The sequence below is a fragment of the Octopus sinensis genome, linkage group LG12 (assembly GCF_006345805.1).
Source record: "Octopus sinensis linkage group LG12, ASM634580v1, whole genome shotgun sequence".
Classification (NCBI taxonomy): Eukaryota; Metazoa; Mollusca; class Cephalopoda; order Octopoda; family Octopodidae; genus Octopus; species Octopus sinensis.
The window spans coordinates 77,673,055-77,694,374 of NC_043008.1; the positions used below are offsets into that span (position 1 = coordinate 77,673,055).

A 21,320-nucleotide genomic window follows, 5' to 3' on the forward strand; every position below is an offset into this window, starting at 1 on the left:
CATCTCTGGTTACCAGGACGGAATTATGGTGCTGGTGCTCTGACATTTTACAACGAAATCTCTTCCTGAACCCTCTCAGTACCTCCACAAAGTACTCTTTGTTGACCGTCTGGCAGAAAGGTGCTTGCGGAGGTAGATAATGTTCTGGCTGACAAAAAAATGGGATCATCATGAGCTTTTCAGTAGACTTTATTTGTCTGGCCTCTTGAGCCAACGAATAACAGATGCTCGACTCATACAAGTTTATCCTGAAGCAGTTTGGAGCATTTCGAAAGTTTCTGCTGCACGTTTGCCCAGTTTGACAGAAAATTGTATTGTATAGTAAGCTTCCAAGCTGTTTTTATCTCTTGACTGCATTCCGCAAGCTCGTTAGCGATGGCAAAAAAGTGTTTAGTAGATTGTGTCCAAAGAGTTTACAGCCGCCTTCTTCAATCAAGAATAACGAAAGTTGACAGATCAACTTATTCAGATGTATAATAATGATATGTTAAAATTACAATAATCTAGCACAATTTATAACTGCCTCTTTTAGAAAAGTCTAAAGTCTAGGGTGCCATATGTTTGGCTTTGCACAGAGTATTGTTCTAGAGAATATCTGTCAAAATATAAGAAAATTAGAAGTTTGTTTTAAAAGTAGTTTGATTATAAGATGATAGTGTCATGTTAAGATGACAGTAAAAAGTGTTTGCACTTAAGTACATTTAAAAGTATTTTGACACTTTACGGATTAAAATATCTTTGGGATAACATAAACAATATTTTACGGAGGATGTGGGCAGTTCCCACGGGCACTAATTTTTAAATTTCTTATATTTTTGGATATCCTGGCATCTGGGTTAGGTAACAATCAGCCCTTTTTGCTATCATTCCTAAGGCACCTATGAAAACAAGTATTGTTTTAGTCTTGAGGTTCCACATTTTGACAATTTTTTATTTCAAGCACTTTATACTTGCTCAGTTTTTGCTTGCTTTATACTTATCACTTTATTATTATTATTATTATTATTATTAGTAATATTATTATCATGATTATTATTATTGTTATTATTATCATTATCATCATCATCATTATTATTATTATTATATTATTATTATTATTATTATTATTATTATTATTATTATTATTCAATGTTTGACTTTTGCTTTACATTTTCACACGTTGGCTCCAAGTCTCACCCAGAGACCTCAAGAGACAAGAAGTTGGAAGTTCTTGTTGGTGTTATGCCTAGTGTGTTATATATTTGGTTTTGTACTTTGTGTTGTACTAGTGAATATCTAAAAAGCCATACGAGAATTATGTTTATTTTAAAACTCGAGATTACATAGAAAGTATTTTGCGTAGGATATGAGCAGTTCCCATGAGCACTATCTTTTGAATTTCTGCCATTTTGGGATTTCCTAGTATCTGAGTTAGGTAGCAATCAGCCCCTTTTGCTATCATTCCCAGGGCACCTATGACGACAGGTATTGTTTTAGTCTTCAGCTTCCACATTTTGCTGATTTCTATTTCCAGATCTTTATATTTGCTCAGTTTTTGGTAGGTCATGATATACGTTTATATCGATTGGGACATTCATATCAATGAGGAGGATTATTTTTGTCTGAAGTCTTTCAATATGATGTCTGGCCTATTCGCGTCTATCTTTCTGTCAGTTTGAATGGTGAAGTTCCAGAGGAATGAGATGTGGTCATTTTCAAGCACTGGAGGTGGTTTGTGTTCCCACCAGTTTTTTTCATGGGGCAAGTCCAGTTTTTTACAAATTACCCAGTGAATATATTGTGCAGCTCTATCATGCCTGTTGAGATACTCTGTAGGCACAAGAAGACTGCACTTGGAGACCACATGATCAATGGTTTCATTTTGTTGTTGACATACACGACATGTTAAGCCGTTTTTACTATGTTGGCTTGGTAGTTCCTTGTTTGTAGGCATTGATCCTGAGCTGCTATGATAAACCCTTCTGTTTCAGGTTTTTAGCCAGATTTTTTGCCATTTATCATTCAGAATATCTAAGGCAGCAATTTGAGCACGGGTTTTCTGTGCTTGTTTCTTGTATGTCTAATTCCGAAATGTGTTGTATTCGGAATTCACTTAGATATTCCTTTGCCTCTTTTGTTACTGAGTATGAAGCTTTCTTGTTTTCATGTTTTGAGACAGGTTTTAACATCCAGTCCTCAGAGTTTTTCTAGGCCAATTGTAGCAATCTTCATTGTTACTGCCAGTTGTAAAAGTCCACGGCCTCCCTCTTTTCTTGGCAGATAAAGTAGTTCTGTATCTGCCTTAGAGTGGTGCATTCTATGCATCGTCAACAGTTTTCGTATTTTTCTGTCAAGATTACATATTTCAGTAATTGACCAGTTAACGATATTGAAGCTGTAAGTCACGACTGGTATGGCTAAAGCATTGATCGCTTCGATCCTGTTTCTCGCATTCAGCTGTCTTGAGTATTGCTCTTACTCTGCGATAATATTCTCTCCTGATCCTTTCCTTCATCACTGGATGCCTTATTCCGTCCACTTCAATTACGCTTAGGTACTTGTAGTTCTCCGCTGGGTCTAATTCTTTTATGACATTCTGCTGGTCAAGGTTAACGTTAGATGTTTCTGTCATTTTTCCTTTGATAAAGGTAGCTTTTGCACATTTATCGAGGCCAAATTGCATTCTGATGTCATCACTGAATTGTTTAACAATCGGTAGTAAGCCCTTGAGTTGTTGGTCATTTTTTGCAGATGATTTATATTTTTATCAAACATTTTATATCCGTACTGCGCGTCATTGAGCGGTTTTGAGAGAGGTATTAAGGCTAAACAGAAGAGGAGTGGTGATAGTGAGTCACCCTGGAAAATGCCACATGAAATTTTTACATCACCAGCATTTAGAGATTCATTGTCACTGTTCAAAGTTAGTGTGGTTCTCCATGATCTCATACTTACAGACAAAAAGTTTCGCAGAGTAGGTGCTATTTTATACATTTCCAGGCATTTCTTAATCCAGCTATGTGGTAGGCTATCAAAAGCCTTTTTATAGTCTATCCAGGCTATTGATAAGTTTTTGTGTCGTTTGTGACAATTTTCTAAGATCATCTTATTGATGAGTAGCTGATCTTTACATCCTTTCTGTACATTAGGCAATATGCTGCTGTCTGTTAAAAAAAACTATAGGTATATTCCGTCAGGACAGATATTACCGTTTTATACATAGCTGTTAAGCAGGTTATGGGTCTATAGTTTTTTGGTTCATTTGTTTCTTCACTTTTTGGAAGCAGGAATGTTAACCATTAACTAGCCAAGGAGGCATCCTACTAGGGTGTTGCAAAACATCATTGTAAAGTTCTGTTAGCAGTTTATGGCTCTCTGGGAAGGCATTCAACCAGAAGTTAGGGATTTTATCCTTTCCTGGAGACTTCCATTTGCTCGACCTCCTGAGAGCAGATCTTATATCTTCTACCTTGACACCCTCCCACTTTTGCTCTTCTAAGGAGTCCAGTTCTGTTGATATTCTATCAATCCAGGGGGCCTTTTCGCTGTGTGTTTTTTCTTCTGCCCAAATTTTATTCCAAAATCCCTGCACTTCTTCTTTTGATGGCACAAACTTTACAGTAACTGGTGTTTTCCCTATCTTCCTGTAAAAATGTTGGTGGTTATTTTTGAACATGTTGTTGTCCTTGAAGAATCTAACACGCTTTTCATACCTCGCTATGCGGGCAGCTTTAGAAGATACCTTTTGCTTGATGGTTTCTATGGTGGCATCAATATCAAATATAGTTTTCATATTATATTTTTTCATTAATTTTTGGGCTTTTGTAGTTTTAGTAGTCTTGTCAACCTTAAGATTTTTAAAATATTCAATGTCAGACCTAAGAAGTTTAATTTGTTGTTGGATACGCTCTTGCCAAGAAGGCTTTTCGTGGGAATGTTGCCGTTTTCTAATCTTTTCACCACATAGGATCGTTGAGATTTTCGCGGATGCATAGTACAGGTGGTTGAGATCTGTGATATCAACATCATTAGCTGAGATTATGTCAATTATTTTCATGTTTTGGTTAGAGTTGAGGATTTTAGGGAGTGTATCACGTTCATCCATACTGGTTTCTTTAATTTTCAGCCATTTAATCATGATTTTACTTTTTAGCTCATGTAGTTCTGATGGGTCAATATTTGTGTGTCTTTCTTCATCTATTTGATATTCATCTGTCTTTGTGTTTATGATTGGTTCAGGGAGTATTTCACTTTGCTTATCACTTATACTAACTCTTTCAATCCTTACTTCATTTTTATCAGCTCTGGGCTGGTCTATAACTATTTCCTCTGTATTATCTGCAGCTTCGTTCATTTTATCCGTTACTGCTTGTATAATTTGGTCAATCTCTACTTCAGTCAGTAATTTGTTTGTTATAATGTTTCTTCTGACGTTGGCAAGTTTGTTACTGTCTATGTAGGGTCTTGCTTCAGGGTGTTTCTGTCTCCAGTTTAAGTAGGTTTGTACAGTATTAGATTTATCTGTGGGGAAATATATGGCATGGTAGAAGGCCGCAAGTACTTCTTTATTATCTTGCCTAGACCATTTTTTATTCTTTTTCTTTCGGTTATTTGATGACGGACATGGATGGCCATCTGTTGGAATATAACGGTTGTGGGGTACGTCCAGCTCCCGTGTGTCGAGAAGAATTGAACCAGTAGCTGATTTTTTAACCCGAATTTGGTTCAATATTCGGGTATGTGGTCTTTTGTAATCCGCTCGATGACCATCGCAGTTTGTAATTTGTAACAGTGAGGCATGACGAGCTTCGACTCTTACATTAGGAGACGGATCCGTCAGTTTAGGGTTAATTTTTTGCGACAACACCGTCTCCGTGTTCTCTGCATGTAAACATTGTTCATGGAGTAGCTTCTTAAGGCTAGCAGATCTGTATTCGTTTGTTTTTATTTTTGTTGATAGATTTATCTCCGAACACAGATTTTTTGTGGTGTTTTTTGAACTTATCAAAAGTTCACTCTGCCTGTGTTAGTTCGAAAAATTGAAAATAAAATAAGAAAAAAATGAAAAAAAGATCTGTCAGTTATTATTATTATTATTATTATCATTGAGTGAGAGAGCAGTTCATGCCATCAAAGTGACACCGGGGTAAAATATACGAAGCCCAATATACCCATCATGACTACCCGTCTGATAAAGGTACACCAGGCACATGCATCACAACCATATGTGCGCGACATGGTGATCTCATATCAAGATAAACAGCACATGACCTTGCAGGTGGGGCCCAGTTAGAATTTTCTTCAGGTTGAGTAGCCCATCCCGCTCAAACGGTCCCTGAATAAGGGTTGCTTAAGGATGTTGAAAGAACCACCCATGTTTCCAGAGGTGAACTATTCAAACCCCAAAGAATCCCTCTCAACACATGGCTATGATGCTCCCCCACTACTTCTGCTCGTGATCAGAGATGCACATATCGTCAGCCACTAAGGGACATGCTCAACTGGTTAAGGTCAAACAACTGACAAGCAAATCTGTGGTATTGAGCAGAATATTTGCTGTAGCCCATCTTTTATACCAAGACAAAACAATGTACATGATAACACTTCCAATCAGTTAAGATCAGAAGCCATGAGAGCCACTGCCTGGTACTGCATCAGGGCATTTATTATTATTATTATTATTATTATTATATTATTATTATTATTATTATTATTATCATTATTATTATTATTATTATTATTATCACTACCATTATTATTATCACCACCATTATCATCATCATCAATGATTTTATTGTTTTATGTGTAGTCGCAGCAGTTGTTGCAGCAACAGCAACAGTAACGTAGGAGGGGGTAGTGGTAAGGGTGGTAGTTGGGCCTCAGATTCCTGTGCTATCATAATAGTAGTAGTAGTTGTAGTATTAGTCGTATTAAGTATTAGCAGCAGCATATTATTATTATCATTATCATTATTTTATCATTATCACCATCACCACCACTACTACCATTGTTTGAGGGAATAGTTGGATAGCATTTGGTTAAGAGGTCATGTTCTATAAGTCTATAAATAAATTCAGCAGATGGTGGAGAGGTCAGCCATAGAGACAAAGGACAACTTCGCACCCTTTGAGTCAGTAGAGGTCAAGCATATTTACTACTGCAAGTGGATACTGGGAGCGCTGCCTTGAATAGAAGCAATTCAACTTGTTATATTTGGAATTAATGGTAGGAAAAACAACAACAATAATATGTATACACCCACCCACACACACACGCATATATATATATATATATATATATATATATATATATATGTATACATACACACACATATTATCTGATATTCACGTCGATGATTTTTTGAATTTCTGAATTCAATCGTGTTGTTGCAATAAAAGTTGTGTTTACGTATTTGGGTAATATATTAAAATTTTAACTATTCTTGAGATGTTCGTTTGTCTGTCCAGTTGGAGAATACAGTAAGACTTTTGCAATGGGAAGGATGTTTACATTTTCGAATGCTCAGGGAGAGTCTAAAAGAAAAGAAAACAAGTTGTGGCTAGTAAAGTTCTAAGATTTACTTAATATGGTCTTTTGTATGACCGCACAGAGAGAAATGGTAGTGTTCTTAGAATAAAAAGGAGGATGATATTTACATTTTAGAATACTCAGGGATAAGTTGTCGCACATTTGTTGTAGATATTAAAGATTTTTTTAAATTTTAAGCTAACCGTTTGTGTGTTCGATAGCTGTAGGTATGTAAGTTTCCTAACTTATTTTATTTTGACGGAGATTTAAAATATTTACAGGGAATTGTAGATATTTCAGTCTTTGGGAATAGTAAGATAAAGAGCAGGTTCACCTTGTTGGATATTTGACTTTCTGAATTTCTTTTTTTTCTTTTGGAATTTTTCTTTTATTTTTAAAAGTTTTGCTGTGGTTTACAGTTTTTGTAGTTGTGCAGTATGTATGTATTAGCAGGTGCTTACTTCCATAATTTTTTATCGTGCATTTAATTGTGTTGTTACAATAAAAGGCATTTTTACATATTATGATAGTCAAGGAAGAAGGGGCGACACAAAATTGGAGATATTTATGTTTCTAATTTTTTTTTTGTTATGTGTTCGTTTGTGTGTCCAAAGCTGTAGATATGTAAGTTCCTTAAATTATTTTGAGGGAAATTCAAATTACTCACAGAAAACAGTAGATCTTTCAGTTTTTTACAGTTGTTTTTTCTATTGTCCTGCTGGGTTGTATTAGCGTTTCTCTGTCTTCAGCTGCTGACAAGTCAGAGCAGCGAAGAACACGTACAGCCTCTGTCACGTCCATTATTATTATTATTATTATTATTATTATTGTTATCATTATTATTAATAATAATAATAATAATAATAATAATAATATTATTATAATTTTTATTAAAACTATTACTATGATTATGGCTTCTATACTATGAAGTCATGAAAATTTGGTGCTCTGTAAGTTGAAAAAGTGTTTGAAATCTTTTCGGCCTTCTAAGATCTCGTCTTTTCATTTTTGTTGTTACCATTACATTTTTGAGATTGTCTAGATTTTGCACATAGCATTTCTTTCTAGAAACACCCCGGTTTTGCAGGGGATGCGCGTAAACAAGTTTTGAATTTAAACTGTTTCCGGCAAAAACAAATATTTTGCAATTTCCTGTAATTTTTTTAAAGATGGCTGATAAAGAAGCCATCATAATGTTAGACAAAGGAATTGAGAATAAGGAAAGAACTGAGAATAGGAATTTGGAATCACACTACCGAGGCGAGAAATATTTCGTCTCTAAGCAACGTCAAAACTACTCAGTGTCGACAGCGGGAACAACAGTAACAGCAGCAGTAGTATCAGCAACAACTACAGCAGCAGCAGTGACTGCAACAACAATAATAACAGCAACAATAATATGAACGAAATGAAACATAAAAACGCAAATATCGCCACTGCACCTTTTACGTCAGCGGCGAGAAATATGGAAAGTTTCCACATAGACAAAGAAGAGTTAAAATTAGCAGGAAAATTGTAAAAGGAGATGGGAGAAGGGTAGTTTTAAACCCTCAATCCGACATGATAGAAAATGTCGTAAGATGCACGGTCGGATACCGTTGCTTCGGAATCAAGTCTCGGCAGGTGGAAAATGCTCCTGAGCGCGAAGTACAAAAATACTTTGAGCGTGTGTGGGAACAAAAGACCCACATCACCAGAGGAAAGAAGTTTGGAACGATTGAGGTGAGATTTGGTAAGGAAGAAAAAGCTAGATGTAATTCCGTAACCACTTTGCAGACAACTAGGATTGCCCCAGCTATCGCGGCCAACGTCTTGCCAAGATTGCAGTGCTCAATTTGCCACCGGATATATCAATTACCTGTTTAGTGGCGGCCGTCTTGGCAGGTTTGGAAGAAGACGAAGCTACAATGCTGGAAGTCAAGAAGCTACCTAAGCAAAAGTGGTTAGGCATAGGTATGGAACTGACCTTGCAATGCAGCAGGATGATATCGACCAGCTGACCGTTCTAATTGATCTCCCGGAGGGTATTCACCTGTCAGTATTTGTAGCCAAGATGCCACAAATGTGGATATGTAAAACGCTTAAAGGTTTCCTACCTGAAACAATGGAAAATAAAGTCTCACCGCTGCCAACATTACAGATACCACAAGTGAAGAATCACAAACAAGTGCTCAAGACTCCTACACCTTTTCCCACACCCATGCTCACACTCACTCCGAAACCAAGACAAAGAAGGAGTCTGCCACGGAAAAGCAAGCTTTTCCTGGACGCTCTCCCTCCCAAACCAACATAAACTGCAATGACACGGAGAAAGAAAAGCTGAACAATCAATAGATCACAGTGACAAAAGGGGGAAGGCGAAAGAGAAGGAGAGTGCATAGCGCTACTCGAAGGAAACAACAAAAACTAATTCTGAAACCACAACTGCAACACAGTTCAAAACCACTCCAACAAAAACAACAAGAACAAGATCAACAACTTCAAAAACCGCAACATCATCAACAACAGTATGAAATTAAAGAAACCGAGAAACAACCGATTATAGAACTTTAAGAATATTGATCAGATTGTAGACGAGTTGCAGGCATCAATTTCACAGTTAAGAGCAAGTGTAACAGACGGATTTTGTAAATCAAAATAAAAATGGTGTAGAGACAGTGGGAAAGGAATTTGAGGATTTCATCCTCAAAACATCCAAGGAGATACTTTTAATTATAAAGCTATGATAGAAGCATTCCCATGAAGTGGGAGGATTAAAAATAAATCTATTGATAAAAGGCTGTTGGCAGGGCCTTCTAAAACATTCTCACCAACTTCTTCATTTTCTTTCCCCGACTTGCATGGCTGTGCTGAGAATGGAGCGTGTGAATATGCGATACTTGGCATCAACTTGGCAGCAAAGTTACTTGCACAATGATCTCAGAACACTTAATTTGGACGTGGCTGCCATTAGTGAAACAAGGATCTCCGAAAAACACGTTCTAGCATCCATTTTCGATGACCACGAAGTATTCTCACCTTGTATTCTATCGGAAGCGGGTGGCGGTGTAGCAGTGCTACTCCGGAGATCCTTAGATCTCCAAGTATGGGCTATTTTCCTGGACCAGGATGATAGGGTGAGAAGCTAAAGGATTAAATTAAATGTAATGTAGAATTTAGTTTCTTTGTTTTTAAGTTCATTCTCAGTTTGGTCGTATATATATATATATATATATATATATATGTATGTAAATATAAATATAAATATATATATATATATATATATATATAAACCAGCTTAGAGGTACGTACATATATGTTTGTATGTATGCATATATTTTATTTATTACACTATATATATATATATATATATATATATATATATATATATATATATACATATATTATTCTATCTACTTCTGAAGTGATGCTGCCGTGTACTGCATCTCTTAAATGACTCAATAAGAAAAATAGTCAGTCCTACCTCGTTGGCAGGGTCTCTGAGACTGGATGCTGGTAGGAAGTTATTCTTCGAGTAGAAAGACTTGACATGAATTTTTATAGCAAGCTTAAAATATCTCAAAACTAATAGGTGGTGTTAAACCAGGCGAACAAGAACTTTTCATATGAAAGTCTTCCACAAAATTTCCGCCTACAAAATTTCACTCAGAGGTCTTTGATTTGATATTTTGGTTAGGTGATACTTGAATAAAGTATTGGCTGAAGATTTAGCCCCAAACTACGAAATAGCAGCACGAACACCTTAACCACAGAGCCATGTCTTGTATCTTTGTAGGAAATTGAACTGAAATCAAGCTTTAATTTCGAATCCCATTAGTTCATTGATACCTTTGAGAAAGCTATTAATTCTCATTTCTCTTCCTATAGATTGTCAAACTATAAATATTAGTTCTTGTGAAAGAATTAGCTCAGTGTTAGCTGAGAATGTTTTAAAGTTTATTTTGCGAAAAGTAATTATGTCGTGTCAAAAACAAATGATAAATTGTAACTTTTAACCTTTTATGCAACCGAATAGGACCGTTCTAATTCTCCAGAAATATTGTGATATATTTTACTTTTCGAGTTCTATACTTTTGTTACAATCTTTGAGACTTTTCAGGTATAAACGAAAAATTTAAGAGACAACTTATTTATAAGATATTTAACCGAAATCCAACTTCTTAATAATCTACAACAGATTTTAAATGGGACGAAAAGTGAGAATTAAATAACTAAAACGATGATGTTGCTGTTGTTGTTCTTTGTGTTATTTCATCAGACGTAAAAACATTTCGATCTCCAAATTCCTGGATTTACAAAATGAAAGTGTTCTATGTAATGCGGATTTTTTTTTACAGAGAAAGGTTATCCATTGTATATATCATTTTTTAAAATAGAAAATGCTTTTAATTTGCGAAGAAGATATTTTCTTCATTTGTAAACAGAATGCCTTCTTCAAAGAGTAATATTGCCTACCTCCTCAGAAAATACTGAACCAGATGGAAACATTTTTATGAACGTTAAGTTTATTATTAGAAAACGGTGACATTTCTGTACATAACATTATTCAGAACATTTCTTATATACGTTTTAAAGTTTTCCGATGCAGGTCCTTCTTGAGCAAACTAAAAACAAAGGAAAAGCAATGGGCAGCGGTAGGTTTTGTGACATAGGGTAAAGAAGACGTACTTTAGATTTTCAAAAATAAAATAAAAACAGGAGTTTCCCTATGCCGTTTTGATGAAAAAAAATGAGAGTAAATACTATCTGACGAGTAACTGTTTGCAAGACATTGAATAGAACTTAAATGATCATGAACCAAAATTAGGAGATAGATGTGAGCTGCCCTCCTGTAGCACTTCGGTTAAATATTCGAGCCGAGCGGGAAACCGGAGAGAGTAATAGACTTTAGTGCCTGCCACAGCGGCCGAAATTAGAATTAATGGTGATTGACAAACCAAACATGTTTCAGATTTGTTGCTAGTTTTGTATTTCAAAAATTGCATTCATCTCTGAAATATTCTTTGTGTGTGTGTGTGTGTGAGTGTGTGTGTGTGTGTGTGTGTGTGTGTGTGTGTGTGTGTAATTTTGTAAGTTTTCAACTTTAATTTTATTATTTCATACAGTGGATGATTTGTTTATTCCGATTTCCTTTCTTTTATTTTATTTTGATAACCCTAATTGTTACCACATTAGCAACTGTAGTAGGAGAAGAATTCGATATAGTGATTTAATAATGATTTCAAATTTTGGCACAAGGCCACCAGTTTCGAGGGAAGGAATAAATCGATTGCATCGACCTCAGTGCTCAACTGGTATTTACTTTATCGACCTTAAAAGGATGAAAGGCAAAGTCTACTTCGGCGGAATTTGAACTTAAAACGTAAAGACGGACAAACTGCCGCTAAGCATTTTGGCATTCAGCTCGCTTCCTTAAATAATGATCTTATTAATAATCCTTTCTACTACAGATACAAAGCCTGAAATTTCAGAAAAGGAGTATAGTCGATTACATCGGCCTTAGTATTCCACTGGTACTCATCTTATACACCGGCATTATAACGATTCTGCCAGCTCACCGCGTTAGTGATCTTATTAATAAAGAAGTTAAAACGTAAGTCCAACTAAAAGAAATTAACCTGGAGATGTTTAAACGAATAAAGAAAACAGAAAAAAGACGATTGAAACAATATAAAGAGTAATATTATGCTTTTGTGAATTACAGATAATAAGCAAAATATTAAATGAATAATAAAACATTGCAAGTAGTATGATATTAAGCAACATTAACCAGCAACAGAGAAACAGAACAGCTAGATCGTAAAAAAAACATTAAAAAAAGACAAGGACAAAAATGGTTTCAATGTATCTCTGAAGGCAAATTTTGAAACGGCCCTTTTCTAATATGTTACAAGGTTCTGCTATATTCGATGGGACAAGGCGTATGGATAAATAAATTAAGTACTGAAAACAGAAGAGAAAGATATGACAGTCTGCAAGCGATTAACGATACTATAGCAATCATAAATTAGTGCCCTAGAATATTGGAGAAGAAACGTGTAAGTCGCGGTCAGTGACATGTGCGAGTATGTCACCTCCACGGCTGAAAGTGATGCAGGGTCGTGTAAGCACGAGTGGCCTAAAGGCATTCATTGTTGGGCTTGACAAGGACCTCCAAATATTAACACTGGTAGTCATAAAATCATCCCGAAAGTATATGCTATGAGCGTTCAGCGTCGAAATCGATCAGGTTGATGATGCGAGAGAGAAAGTACAAATGCTACATGTATAGCAGCAGCAGCAGCAATATCTGGGTGCTTTCGACTTTTTTTTTGGGGGGGGGGGGGGGGGGGTAAAAGACCTCGGACACACAGTATGGCTTCTGCTGCAACAAAAGCAACACCGAGCCCAAAGATGTCCGAAGAAAATAATGAAATCGAGTCATCATCAACATCAGCACTAGTGACAGTATCGTTGGGACAATGAGTTCTAGAAAAAGTTTTCCTATCAACACACTGTCAGTAGAGGGTCCAGATATCGTCTTACATAGTTTGAGACGAACTGGAACTAAGAACAAGTGCAAATGAAAAGTGGGGACGAACAAATTTAAAGAGGAGGGAGTTCTTCAATTCATATTTCTTCGACGTGAATATGAAGCATGAACTACAAAGCATTAAAAAAAGGGCGCGGAAGAAATACATTGATTATCTGGAAAAGAAATTGCAAGATTCTTCAACAAATCACACAGAGAGATAAAGAAAGGGAGAATGAGAGGGAACGGGACAGTCGCTTAAAAGCAATAAGCACTTTTTTTTCTGGAGGATTTTAGGGATTTCATCTTCGAACTATCGTCGACTCCCTTTTGGAATTCAAAAGAAAAAAGTAAGGATAAGTACAAATTACTCCACTTTATAGTCATTCTGCATCAGCTGCAAGACTGGTGGAATTTAAACCTGCTTGGGTGTCCGATGACTGGGGTGTGGGAAAATAGGATACCAACTCGATGGCTCTAAGTCACTAGTCTTGGATCGGTCATTAGTATTTATAGAGGATTGGAATTGTATCTGATCGAACTCCGGAATCGTGTGAATGAGTGCTTAGGAAATAGTTTATCATTAGCAAGCAGAGTCATATTGGCCGAATAGCTTTTGTAAAACTAGATGTTATACTATGGTAGTCTACTTCTGGTAGGTATAGCGATTCTACGTAGAATCTTGCTGTTTCGTCAGCAAACCAAATTTCAAAAGATGATGATAAGCTGAGACTTCGATTGGTGTTTCATTCTCTGTTGACCTGTACACCTCGTGCCCTATAACGTGTGACCCTAGTTAACAACCTGAACTCACGTAACATGGCCTGTAATACCCTTTTACTTTTGAAAGGCTAAGCTTTCACTTATAAGACCGAAAGCCCTTTAGGTCGTTTTCATTTTATAACTATGAAATCAATACTAATGCCTTTATAAGGCGGCACGGCACAAGACAGATATCTAATAGATGTTCAACATAGAATCTGAAAGATTCCATTACTATTTGACATAACAAACAATAATACTGGAGCTAAAGTTTGAACAAGCGCAACAACTATGATATGCTTTTAAAGAAAACTATGATGCTCATACATTTCCCATATGCTGAAGAGTGGAGCGGAGGAACATTGTTTAAAATGGAATTCGCATCCTGGGCATAGATTCACCAAAAATAGAAGAAAATAGGAAATGACTGGAAAACATGAAAATAGAGAATATGGCTTTTCCGAGGTATGTCCTCATCTTTAAAGGTGAAATATGCTTTAAAATTTACCTTTATTTGATCTCTTGTTATTCCTCAAGTGTTATTCCCATATATGAACTAGGAACTTTTCTTTCTAAACTAACTCTTTTCTCATCCTTCTGACTACTGACGATTGTTGATTTAACTTTGCAAGTTTAGTTTATAGTTCAATATTTTTGTTGAAGTAAACAGCTGGAGACAGCAGCCTAATGTTGCTATGTTGTCTGTAGAGCTCTTCTTTCTCGATTAAATCCACATTATCAAACAATACCGGAAGTTGTGGGATCAAAAAGAATACTTTCCTGATGGTGTTGTTTTTCTCTAAGTCTGCTAGACATGTTATATAAACATGTGTTTATATAACGAATAAGCAGTAATGAACCTAGAAAATTAACAACTCCTTTAGATGAACACCCTTCCTTGAGGCAATGTAAGGTGGTAGATAACTAAATAAAGAAACCATTTACCTAATTTCAAATAAAACTACTTGTCATCAACCAAAATAGAATTTAATGATATTTTGCAACGAATGGACATGCATGTTTGTTTGGATAAGGTAGGTTACAAGAGCTGGGCCCAAAGGTTCGCATCATACCAGCAGAAACTACATTAGGACTCATTCTGAAATAACCCTGTCTACCGATATTCTACATGTTATTGGTTAGGTATCCTGTCTTTTAGCAGCAGCAGAACAATAAAATGTAAAATTGTTTCGTTAGATTTCTGTACTGAGTTCAGCTGCTGAGAGTAGTAGTGTAGGTTTGAGAGTTTAGGATGCCCATCAACCATATCGTCCATGAACAAACCATGAATACAGATAGGTTTTGATCTCTGGGTAGCTTTCGTTTGAACTAATAGAACTGTTTGTTATTGAAATTATTTTCGTCATACAATATAACGATACAATTTCAAAGAGTTAATATTGCCAATTTTAGATTTAACATTTTATTTTTTTTAGTATAGGTTTATAGGAGAACTATTCTTTTATATGTGCCTCTGCTAAGAGCATTGCAGTCAAAAATATATCGATGTGTTGTAAACCTATAACTGAAATCCTATTGCAGTCTTGGACCACCAAATGCTTACTTTTAATTTTACTGTTCCCGCTGCTCAGTGATTAGTAGATATATAGGAACATTGCTGTGTAATATATATATGTGTGTGTGTGCGCGTGTGCGTGCGTTTGTTTGTGGGTGTGTGTGTGTGTGTCTGCGAGCGTATATTTTGACTATAAGAAGAATGTTACAGTTGATACTGTTTAACTAAAATATAAATAGTTATGATGACAAGGGACAGTATTTCTCTGTTGCATCAAGAGCATTCCAAAATTTATAAATATTTTGTTAGCTTATAATGTTGGTATCATATCTTTCCTAAAGACAAATATCTGCATTGTGCTGGAGCTGCATATAGAAGCAACAGAAATGATAGTTCGATGATGTAATCCATGTTCTGTTAGAAGATGGAAAATTTAATGAAAAGATCACGTTAATTTTTAAGAAAAATAATCTGGTACCAGGGTATATTAAACTGAATTCAATTCATCAGTATTAAATTGCTTGGGGTCTAGTTCGATCCAGATCTCTAGGTAGAGAAAAACTGGGACGAGGTGGCGAGCAGGGTGGCCAAAACCACCCAGAAATGGGCTGAGAGAAAGCTATCCCAGAAAGATCGGGCAGAGGTGGTGAATGTGCAAATCAGATCCGTCATCTACTACCGCTTCACCGTCTTGCCCTGTCCTGGTTCGAATCTGGTCAAACTGAAGCACCTACTTCTCCGCTTTCTGTGGAAGGGGCGCGTTCCACTGGTCAGGCGCTCTATTTGCTGCCAACACCCACCAAATGGTAAGTCGTGTAAACAATAAAAGAACAATCGAATATAATAACCCTTTGTAGATAATGAAATCATCATTATTTTTATTTTATTTTATTTTATTATCGCTAGACAAGTGGGTACCACACGAACTGAACGAGCAGCAAATAAAGTATCGTCTAGAAATTTGCTGTTCTTAGCTGTCACGGCATAAAAGCGAACCCTTTTTGCATCGTATTGTTATGTGTGACGAAAAATAGATTCTTTTCAACAATAGCCAGCGTTCTGCACGGATCCAGATGAAGTGCCAAAACACAATCCAAAACAGAATATTCACCAAAAAAACTAATGGTGTCTGTTTGGTGGTTCAGCGCTGGTGTCACCCACTATAGCTTTATGAGACCTGATAAAGTCAATTACAGCGGATGTATACATCAACCAATTGGCTGAAATGATGAGTGAACTTACAATTAAACAACTGAGATTGGTCAATAGAGACAGGCCAATTCTCTGGCAAGACAATACTCGACCACATGTTGCACAAAGAACGCTACTCAAGTTACAGGAACTGAACTTGCAAGTACTCTGTCACCTACTATATTCACCAGCACTTGCACCATCTGACTATCACGTTTTCCAGTCATTAGACAACTTAATCTGAAGAAGCTGTCAAAACAGCTTTTCGTGATTGATTTCATCACTTCTTGCTTTCCAGAATTCTTCGCTGCCGGCATAAATAAGCTACCGAGAAAATGGCAAAATTGTGTTGATATAATTTAAATACATACTTTGATTAATTGCGCTGCTTTTTGTAGAGATAAAATAAAATAAACTTTCAGTTCAAATTCGGACATTTCATTCTTAATGACTTGCTATTATTGATAAAGCGGCGAGCTGGCAGAAACGTTAGCACGCCGGACGAAATGCGCAGCCGTATTTCGTCAGCCGTTACGTTCTGAGTTCAAATTCCGCCGAGAGCGACTTTGCCTTTCATCCTTTCGGGGTCGATAAATTAAGTACCAGTTACGCACTGGGGTCGATGTAATCGACTTAATCCGTTTGTCTGTCCTTATTTGTCCTCTCTGTGTTTAGCCCCTTGTAGTTAGTAAAGAAATAGGTATTTTGTCTTTCACTAGGATCTGAGTTCAAATTCCGCCAAAGTCGACTTAGCCTTTCAGCCTTTCGGGGTCGATAAATTAGGTACAATGAAATTCTGGAGTCGATATAATCGACTAGTCACCTCCCCAAAAATTTCTGGCCCTGTACCTATAATAGAAAGGATTATTATTATCAATAAGGCAGCGAGCTTGCAGAATCGTTGGCGCCCTGGACAAAATGCTTAGCGGTATTTCGTCTGTCGCTACGTTCTGAGTTTAAATTCCACTGCGGTCGACTTTATCTTTCAACCTTTAGTGAATGATAAAATAACACTGGGGTCGATGTGATCGACTCATCCCTCGCAAAAAATTGCTGCCCTTGTGGCAAAATTTGAAACATTTATTATTGTTATTAAAAGCGACTAGCTGGCAGAATCGTTAGTTCGCTGGGCGAAATGCTTAGCGATATTTCGACAGTCCTTACGTTCTGAATTCAAATTCCGCCGAGGTCGACTTTGCCTTTCATCCTTTTGGATGAAACACTGGGGTCGATGTAACTCACTACCCACTTCACAACAAATTCCAGGCCCTGTGTCTATAGTAGAAAGGATTATTATTATTGTTATTATTATTATTATTATTATTAGCAGAATCATTTGCACGCCAACTTAACCTCTCCCTCCACAAATGCAGGTGATGTACCAAAACTTGAAATTTTACTACTACTACTACTACTACTACTACTACTACTACTACTACTACTACTACTACTAATACTATTACTATTTCAAGACTGAAGTTACTCTTCAAGAAGTTAACGAAAGGAGAGCGCGAATGTTATCTGTATATATATATAAGGCAAGATGTGTGTGTGTGTGTACGTGATTGTAGTTTATGCACATCCACAAATTAGCAAGCATGTCGCTCAAATTTTAGGAGGACATTCGTCAACATCCTATCCGGGCTTTGTCAACTTATTTTTTTCCCGAGGCACCTGCAGATAGCGGTAAAATTCTATTTTCAGCCATAGCTTTTAGCCATAAAAATATCAGCCATAGCTTTTTGACGGCGTCTAACAAAAAAGAAAGAAAAGTGGAAGAGGGGCAGAGAGTTTCACGGGAAAGACAAAGTGAGAGAGGGAGAGAGAAAGTGACGATGTTTATAAAAATCTATTTTCAGCCATAGCTTTTTGACGGCGACTAACAAAAAAAAATAAGATAAAGAAAAGTGGAAGAGAGTTTCACGGCGTCTAAACAAAAAAAGGGGAAAGACAAAGTGAGAGATAGAGAGAGGGAGAGAGAGAGAGAGTAAGTGACGACGTTCATGAAAAATAAAATGTAAAATGTTTTGTTTTTTCTTAAACACGAGATATAGCGTTCAAATTCAGGATGTTTTTGAAAGACACTATATTTTATAATCATAGTATATATACTTTCTCACACAACAATTACAATACATTTATTTTAAATCATTTATTTATTTTAAATCCTTCATCTTTCTCCCCCGCCTCTCTGTCTCACAGACATTACTTTAGGTGCGAAAGAGTTTTGTTTTTATTTTGCGCCGAGTAAAAAAGTGTTTTGTTGAGAGTCGATATTACTTAGTTTGGTTTGAAATAAGGAACTTAATTAGCTTAATAATCGTAACTTAATCCCGGCAAGGCTGGGTTATACTGCTAGTTGGTAATAAATAGAGATTGACTTCGTCTATCTTTTACATGTTCAAAATATAAAAGGAAATTAAATTCAAAGATAGGAAACGCTGAAACATTCAAAATTAAACCGGAATAACTGCGTTTCTTTCAAAGTAAAACGATGTCTTCTGGCTTTGGTCTTTCACAAAAGGTAGCAGAAGGAAGGAAAGAAAGAAAAAAACAAAAAGAAAGAAAAGAATTGGAGAAATAATTATTCAGTCAAAAAGTTTAGTATAAATATGGTGGAATTCACCTGACATTTTATTAATCCCTCCTGGCTGAGGTGTCAACAGCTTACAAATATATCTATCCCTATGGGTTTTGAGGACGGAATGTACAGTAGAATGAGGGTATTTTTTGAGAATGTGCGCCTTTAGGACTTCCTCAAATTTACACTCGTGAAATGCTCCGCAAGTTCCGTGGAACCACTGTTATTTTGCCTGGCGTCGTACCTATGTTCGTTAAATCCTTTTTTGCAATCGTTTTGCAACCAACATAAATCATTTTGTGTTTGGTGCATTCTGCAGCATACGCCAAATGGAAATCCTTACAAATCCCACCTTCTGTGTAAATCATAACATTTCTATTATAATTCATGGTGGAATTGGTCTGACTCATGTTATTGCACAGTGAACAGGCGTTACCTCTCTTATGGGTGGTTTTGGAGGTGCAGCGTTCAGAAACTCCAATGGACTTTTTATTAACGACACTGGTCAATATTTCTCTAATGTTTCTATTACGTTTAGAGTCTACAATAGGCGGAAAAGGAAATATTTGTCGGAAATGAGGATATTTTTCTGAAATATGTTGGTAATTGTCATGCAACACTTTTGAAATGCCAGCGAAACTTAGGTGTCAGTTAATCACTAAAGCAATTCGGCCATAAACTCTTTTCTGACTGCTAAACTTAGGCTTGAAAGTTTGATTATCACTATTAATTTCAGGTATGTCAGTCGCGATTTCCTTAAAAAATTGATTCACTATAATCACACTTTACATAATGAGGCACAGAAGTATTTGCATGTTTCCAATAATCCCCAATTTCTGTGCAAATACGTCTTATCCTCAAAAACTGGGACTTCGGATTTGATCTGATTGTATGATGTGGATGATCAGAGGGGCGGTGGAGATAAATATAACATGACGTGGGTTTGCAAAATAATTCTGTGACTACTCGGCTGTCCAATAAACTTGACTTTTGTGTCCAAAAGTTTGACTCTAGTTTTTGAAAAGCTCGATGTGAATTTTATTTTGGACTTAAAGCGAAGTAGTCACAGAAATGTAAACATTTGACTGAACTATCCTGTGTTCCTAACCAGATAAAAAAGACGTCGTCAATGAACCGTAACGAGAGTATAGATTCATGATCATGCAGAGATTTGAATGTCTCCATTAATTGCATTTCAAATTTTGTGATGAAGCCATTTGCGAAACTAAGTGACATAGAGGTACCCATGGCGCATTCCAAATTTGTTGGAAAAATTTTTCTCCAAATTTCATTGTGTTACTTCATAAACACAAATTTTAATAATTTACAGAGAAACTTTGAGGGAATACTTTTCTTTGACAGTTTTTCAAAGGCTTTCATGCATGCTTCCATCACCTTGTCATGATCGATGTTGGGGTATAAGGAAGAAACATCCATGGTTACCAAAAAAACAGTCCATAATACTACTTCGGTGTTTAAAAAACTTGTTCAGTTTGGAAACAAAATCAATAGTATCCCGAACGTAGGTACTTGAGCTTTTAGTTACGAAGAGCAGAAAGTCATCCAGCCATTCCGAAATTTTAACAGTGTAACATTCATACCCACTGCAAATTTGGTGCAATGGAAGAGTTTTTTTCGAATTTTTTATGCATTTTTGGAAGACCGTAAAATGCAGGTGTTCTTTCTGAACGTAATAGCTTAGATTCCGTGTTAATTATGAAATTTTTTCCTGCATTTCCAAAATTATTTTATCAAGTTCCTCTCTGTAATTGAGGTTTAGATCTACAGATTTCACATGCTGAAATGTACTCGCCCTTGTCGATAATTACAATAGGACCTCCTTTACCTGCCATTTCAATAACAGTAGAATCATTGTTTGCTAGGCGAGGGAGTGCGCTACGCTGCAAACCCGTAAGGTTATTCCAGCTCTTTTTCTCACAGGTTTTAAGGCTTTCCGTAGTTCCTCTCTGACGAGGTTCGAGAAATTCCGATAGTGCTTGTGACCGTCCCTCCCGAACTTTATCCAGATACCAATTTGGATTCTTTAAAATCCAATTATACCAGATTCGATCATCATCATTTCTTTCAACAGACATGGAGTTTTCTGACACCCCGTTACTAATTCTTTCAAAAAAACATTCTTGGAGCTTGTGACTGCCAACAAACTGATATATTCCTTGTGTTAATTTACGTTTGTCAAAATTCTTAGTGCTTTGGCAGAAACTAAGTCCAAGTTCTGGCGAAAATTTGAA

General features: G+C 36.3%; 1 protein-coding gene across 3 annotated transcripts in view; it reads right to left on the reverse strand.

The window, feature by feature from the left end:
* LOC115217863 (ADAMTS-like protein 4) overlaps positions 1-21,320 on the reverse strand; it is a 442,200-nt gene that overhangs the window by 361,646 nt on the left and 59,234 nt on the right. The window lies entirely within an intron of this gene.